A 6,840-nucleotide genomic window follows, 5' to 3' on the forward strand; every position below is an offset into this window, starting at 1 on the left:
TTTTTTTAAAAAAAAACCTTTCGTGTTTTGATCCGTGAATTTTCCAAAGAAAACTGGCAATCTTTTCTTTTTAAAAGCATGTTAGTTTTAGTTTTTTTTTTATAGAAAAGTTTGAATCCTAGGCAAAGTTATAACCTGAGACCGTACTTATTAAAGGGACAAAAGGCACGTGAAAGAAAAGAAACCACACACAAATCCTCCCCCTCTTTTTTTTGCTTAGTTTTTCTTGTTTCAAACAAACCACCACAATGAAATAACATGACAACATATTGGAAGCGATAAAATAAAGATGAGTTCCATCACAATGAAATAACAAACAAAATACTAAAAGTGATAAAATAAAATAAAGACGAGTTCACAATTTTAAGCGATCCGGGTCAAGCAGCTCAACCTCATCAAAGGAAAAAGTCCATCACATCAGCCATGTCATCATCTTCAAAAGCTCCATCTTCATCTCTTGGGGCCCTTCTGGGTCCTGCAACTGCCTGAAAATTGGGTCTGTCTCCAAGCCATGCAACTGTGGCCTCTAACTGCTCAGGAGTAGGCCACGCGTAAGGATTGGGATCCTGGTGCTATTGATGCAGGGCATACTAATAAAAGCTTCATTCAACTGCACCTGGCCCCTATGATTGGTCGTCTGCTGGTCAGCCACATGCTACGGATAGAGTTCCATCCTCTACATGTGAGGAGAGATGGACTCTAGGGATGGTGGCTGTTGTAGAGGTGGCAATGGTACATCTATGGCTGGCTGCTGCTGTTGGTCCTGCCCCAGTTATTGTGCCTGCCTTGCCATGCAGTACTTTTTTATGAAGGACCTGTTAATGGGAGGCCAGATGAGCTTCGTGGGCATAACTGATACCCCATAGAACTGGCAGAGACCTATGATCAAGGCTGAAAATCCAGTGCTCTGTTGGACTTTTCTGGGTCCACTGGGTGTCTTGGAGGTGTGATCCCTGCAAATTGGTAAATGGAATCCGAGATTAGCTGGGCCACATGAATACTAACCTGGGTCAAGATGACATAGAACAGTTGGCATTTTGGCAGGGGAAGATTAGAATTATGATTGCTGTGGAGGATGTTGCTAGAAGCAATGCCATCTAGATCTGTGTCAAGGTGGTCATGCTAGTGCGCATGATCTGCACCCGTCACACTTTGTGCAAAGTCCTGTCCCGGAATGCATAGCAGTTGGCCTATGGCCTCCTCATCAAATCTCGAAGCCTAGTCCTCATTTCACTGAACTCGCAACATTGCCCCTCCTCCAGGACCAACGGATGCCCTAAGAACTGATTGATGGCATCTTCATCAAAGGGGACCCATCGACCCCGCACCTAGGAGCGCTTATCGCTGACTCCTTCCTCTGTGGGCCATGCATTTGCGTAGAATTCCATGACTATTTCCGGGTAATATTTAGCCATGGGCCCTGTGAGTTGAGTCCATTGTCTCCTGGCAACTTCTTCCTAGAACTCAGTGTATTCTCCCTCTCTCAGTTGGACCCGTCTTTCTTTGAGGAAAGACCAACTCTTGATCGCTTCAAAGCGGTGTTGGTGTTCCTCACTTCGAAAGCAGTGTCCGTCAAATTCTATGTCCGCTTGTGGAGCCGCACTAGATCCTTCTCTCGCGGGGTGCTTCCTTGCCCTCTTAGAGAGAAGCTTCTTTGGAGCCATTGCTTGCAAGGACATGTCCACAAAAAGTTAGTTTTCACGTAACACACAACCATTATTTCATTTATATTAAGCAAGCAAAAAGCCAACCAATTTTGGGCAGTGTGTGTTTCTTTTGCTAATTGCAAGTGTTACTGTGCAACTAATTAAAACAAATCAAACCAGTGCATATTTTTTTTTTATAAACATTCTACAGCTACTTAGATGCAATGTGCCCATCATAGTGTAGCAAGCTCAACCAATAATTAGGTTAATTCCATCCAATCATTTTTACATGTTCATGTAATTCACATATTTTGCATTTAAAACAAGGTCTAGATTTCCAAGCCTAGCTCATGCTCTTGGCATTTTAATCTACCAACCTAAGTTGTTCACACATCTTAAATGATGTCTGTACATACATAAAATCATTTCACAACTCAAATTCCAAAACAATACATGAAATGGTCATTGAGGCATTTTATCGAACAGTTGGTGGACGCATGTTTAACCATGTAAAAATGAGGAATGGAGAACAACATGACATGCCAATCTACAATAGGATCAAGGATAGGCCTAGGGCCATCCATTCCAGCCCCTAATCAAGCATTCAAGTCATGGATTCACAAACATTGCAAAGGACATAAATAAAGCACCAAGATACCACAAGGAAAAGGTAAAATTGAATAGACATGGGACTTACTTGTGTGAGATGAAAGGAATGTGAAAAAATGAAACCAAAAGTGCACAAAGGAAGCTTGGGGGCTGCTGCCAATGGTGGCTCCCGTAAGCTCTTGGGGGAGGTTTTGATTTTGGGCAAGAATAGGGTGAAAATGGCTTCACCCCTCCCCTTTTTATGTTTTTCACCATAGCCATGCTCGCCTAGGCGAGCTGGCCACTCGCCCAAGCGAGGTAATTATTATTTTTTTGGTGAAGAAAATCCTTTACAAAATTGTGTTATTCATTGTTATATTTTTTCTCTTAAAATCCTATAATTGCATATAAACTTAGGCGAATTCAGGATATAGTTCAAGAAAAAGAACAAGTATGAAACAGGAAATTAAAGAGCAAAGTTAGAGATACTAGGCTGCCTCCTAGGAGAGCTTCTTTAATATCTTTAGCCGAACGCGGGGGTGGTGATCGATTGATCATGGGCCTAGAACCTGTTCGTACCTGCCCCTAAGCTTGGACAAAGAAAGTGTCATCATGCAAAAAACGTGAAACAATACTACAAGATGCTTGTATTAACTTTCACTTGCCCTTAGTGCTTACCCAAATTGGTGTGGTGTTGACCATCACTCAAAAATGACTCTTTATTCATCTTTCGATTTGCAGGATCCCGGATGACAAGATGCAAATGCATGCATGCTTATGATCGAACGTTAAATGTAACAATTAAACAAGTGTTATCATGTTTAAGTTTTACTTAAATGCTTACGATACCCCATTGATCGCTTTGAATGGCTTCAGATTTAGTGAGCAAGATTGAGAGTGTATGTTCTTGAAGACAATAAAAAGTAAAAGACACAAAACCGGAGGTCGAGATGTAAATCATTAACACACATTTATTAATGTTGCGATTATAGTTTACAAAAGATTTCAAGACTTGGAGATTCCAATGAGTCCTTGAGGATGTCCAGACGTTGAGCCTTCTAATTGCCCTAGGCATTAGGCATAATACCACTTGACAATATCGGAGTTCATAGGCGAAGGAAACTCTTCGTCATCCATGTTTGCAAGCAACAATGCTCCTCCCAAAAAATCCTTCTTCACAAAAAACGGTCCTTCATAATTTGGGGCCCATTCCCCTTTGTGGTCCTTCTGAGCCTGCGATACTTTCTTTAGGACAAGATCCCCCTTGTTGAACTTGCGCGGGCGCACCCTCTTGTCAAAAGCATTCTTTACTCTGCTTTGATACAGTCGCCCATGACTCATGGCGGCCAATCTCTTACCCTCGATAAGATTCAACTGATCAAAGTGAGCTTGGGCCCATTCTGATTCTTCCAACCTTGACTCAGCTAGGATTCTCAAAGAAGGAACCTCCACCTCAAATGGGAGCACAGCCTCTATCCCGTACACCAAAGAGAAAGGAGTTGCCCTAGTAGATGTGCGCACTAAATTTTGATAACCATGCAATGCAGAGGGGAGCATCTCGTGCCAATCCTTGTATGACATGGTCATCTTCTGAACTATCTTCTTGATGTTTATATTGGCAGCCTCAACTGCCCCCATTCATCTTAGGCCTGTAAGGCGTGGAATTAATGTGTTGGATTTTGAAATCTCACACATTTCCTTCATCATCTTGTTGTTCAGATTGGTGGCATTATCGGTTATGATTTTCCTGGGCAACCCATATCGGCAAATTATCTCCTTTTTTATGAATCTAATCACCACACTCCTAGTCACACTAGCGTATGAAGCTGCTTCGACCCATTTGGTGAAGTAGTCAATGGCGACTAAGATGAAGTGATGTCCATTTGAAGCCTTAGGCTCAATGGATCCGATCACGTCTATGCCCCACATAGAGAATGGCCAAGGTGCTTCCAAGATGTTCAAAGGTATGGGTGGAGCATTAACATTATCAGCGAAGGCCTGACACTTATGGCATTTCCTCACATGGATGCAACAATCGCTCTCTATAGTGAGCCAGTAATACCCCGCTCTCAGAATTTTCCGAGCCATGGCATGTCCATTGGCATGCGTTCTAAAGGATCCCTCATGCACCTCTACCAGCATTTGCTCAGCCTCTCTAACATCCACACATTGAAGCAGTACCAAGTCATGGTTCCTCTTGTATAAGATATTCCCACTCAATAAGAAGCCATCCACCAACCTTCGCAACATCCTCTTGTCATTGTTAGAGGCCTCAGACGGGTATTCCCTGTCTTCAATGTATCGTTTGATATCGAAGTACCAAGGCTTACCATCCTTCTCTTCTTTTATTAAACAGTAATGCCCATGCTTACCACGACATCTGAATTCGATGTAAGGCAAATCTTCGTGGGGGCTTAGTTGGAACATGGACTCTAGAGTGGCAAAGGCGTCGACCATCTGATTTTCCTCTCTAAGAATGTGATGAAAGGATATGTCATCAAAGAATTCTATCAACTTCTTGATGTAAGCCTGGTAAGGTACCAATTTATGGTCTCTGGTCTCCCATTCACCCTTCAACTGGTGAATTACCAATGCCGAGTCCCTGTACACTTTGAGCAACTTGACTTTGAAGTCAATCGCCGCTGTGATCCCAAGGGCACACGCCTCATACTCAGCTATGTTGTTTGTGCAGTCAAAACCCAACCTAGCCATGAGAGATACATATTGTTCATCTGGGGAAACCAATACTGCCCCAACTCCATGGCCTAGTGCATTAGATGCACCATCAAACCACACGATCCATTTGTCCCTGTCTTCATCCTCTACTTCCTCCTCAAACAAGATCATAATGTCCTCATCAGGGAATTTTGGATGCATAGGATGATAGTCATTAATGGGCTGTTGAGCTAGGTAATCTGCAAAGGCACTCCCATTTATCTCTTTCTGAGTGACATAAACAATACCAAACTCCGACAACAAAACCTGCCACTGAGCGATTCGTCCTGTGAGAGTGGGTTTTTCAAAGATGTACTTGACGAGATCCATTTTGGATACCAACCAAGTGGTGTAATTCAACATGTACTGCTTCAAACGGTGAGCCGCCCACACCAAGGCACAACATGTCCTTTCTAGAAAAGAGTAGTTCATTTCACATGCCGTGAACTTCTTGCTCAAGTAATAGACAACCCATTCCCTTTTTCTGGACTCGTCATATTGTCCCAGAACACACCCCATTGACTCATCTAACACAGTCATATACAGGATAAAGGGTCTTCCGGGCACCGGTGGAATGAGCAAAGGAGGATTTATGAGGCACCATTTAATCCTTTCGAACACCACTTGACAATCATCGTACCATTGGACAGACTGATTCTTACCCAATAACTTGAAAAGAGGCACGCAAGTGGCGGTCAGCTATGATATGAACCTTGCTATGTAGTTCAATCATCCCAAGAAACCTCAGACCTGCTTCTCGGTGCGTGGCTCGGGCATTTCGAGGATGGCCTTTACCTTGTCTGGGTCTACCTCTATTCCTTTTTGACTCATGATAAAATCGAGCAACCCTGAAAGTACACTTTGCGGGATTCAACCTTAATCTGTATTTACGCAACAGCTTGAACAACTTCCGCAAATTGACAAGGTGTTCCTCCTCGGTCCTTGATTTAGCGATCATGTCATCCACATAGACTTCGATCTTTTTATGCATCATGTCGTGGAATAATGCCACCATAGCCCCCCGGTAAGTTGCCCCAACGTTCTTAAGCCCAAAGGACATCATCTTGTAGTAGAAAGTTCCCCATAGGGTGACGAAGGTCATCTTTTCCATATCCTCCGTGCTATTTTTATCTGATTATAGTCTGAGAACCCATCCATGAAAGAAAACAGGGCAAAATTGGCCATGTTATCTACAAGGATATCAATGTGCGGCAAAGGAAAGTTATCCTTTGGACTGGCTCGGTTTAGATCTCGATAGTCACGCACATTCGCACCTTAGGGACTGGCACGATGTTGGCAACCTATTTTGGGTACCGAGCAACGGCCAAGAAGCTAGCATCAAATTGCTTCTTCACTTCTTCTTTTATTTTCAGGGACATCTCTGGCTTCATCCTCCTCAGCTTTTGCTTTACCGGGGAATACTCGAGATTCAGAGGTAGTCTGTGTTGTACGATGTTGAAACTCAAACTAGACATATCTTGATAGGACCAAGCAAAGATGTCTTGGTAGTCTCGCAACAAAGCCACTAATTCATCTCGGACATTTGGGGACATGCAAGTGCCGATCTTGACTTCCTTTCTCTCTTCGCCAACACCTAAGTTCACAACTTTTGTTTCCTCTTGGTGTGGCTTCACTTCCCTTTCTTCTTGCTCGACCATTCTTTTCAACTCTGGAGGAAGCCCTCATTCCTCATCTTCTCCTTTCTCGGCTTGATTTATTAGTTTCTCAAAATCAAGATTCGGGTCCTCAGTATCACTACTTTCACAGGACTCATTATTGGATCTACGTCAAATCATTTAATCGCAACAAAAATAAATATGCAGAAGAATGAAAATAGACGAAAGTGCAAGATGGAACACATCAAATAAAAAAGGGTTGTGTGTTTACAATT

The sequence above is a fragment of the Glycine soja genome, chromosome 2 (assembly GCF_004193775.1).
Source record: "Glycine soja cultivar W05 chromosome 2, ASM419377v2, whole genome shotgun sequence".
NCBI classification, from domain to species: domain Eukaryota; kingdom Viridiplantae; phylum Streptophyta; class Magnoliopsida; order Fabales; family Fabaceae; genus Glycine; species Glycine soja.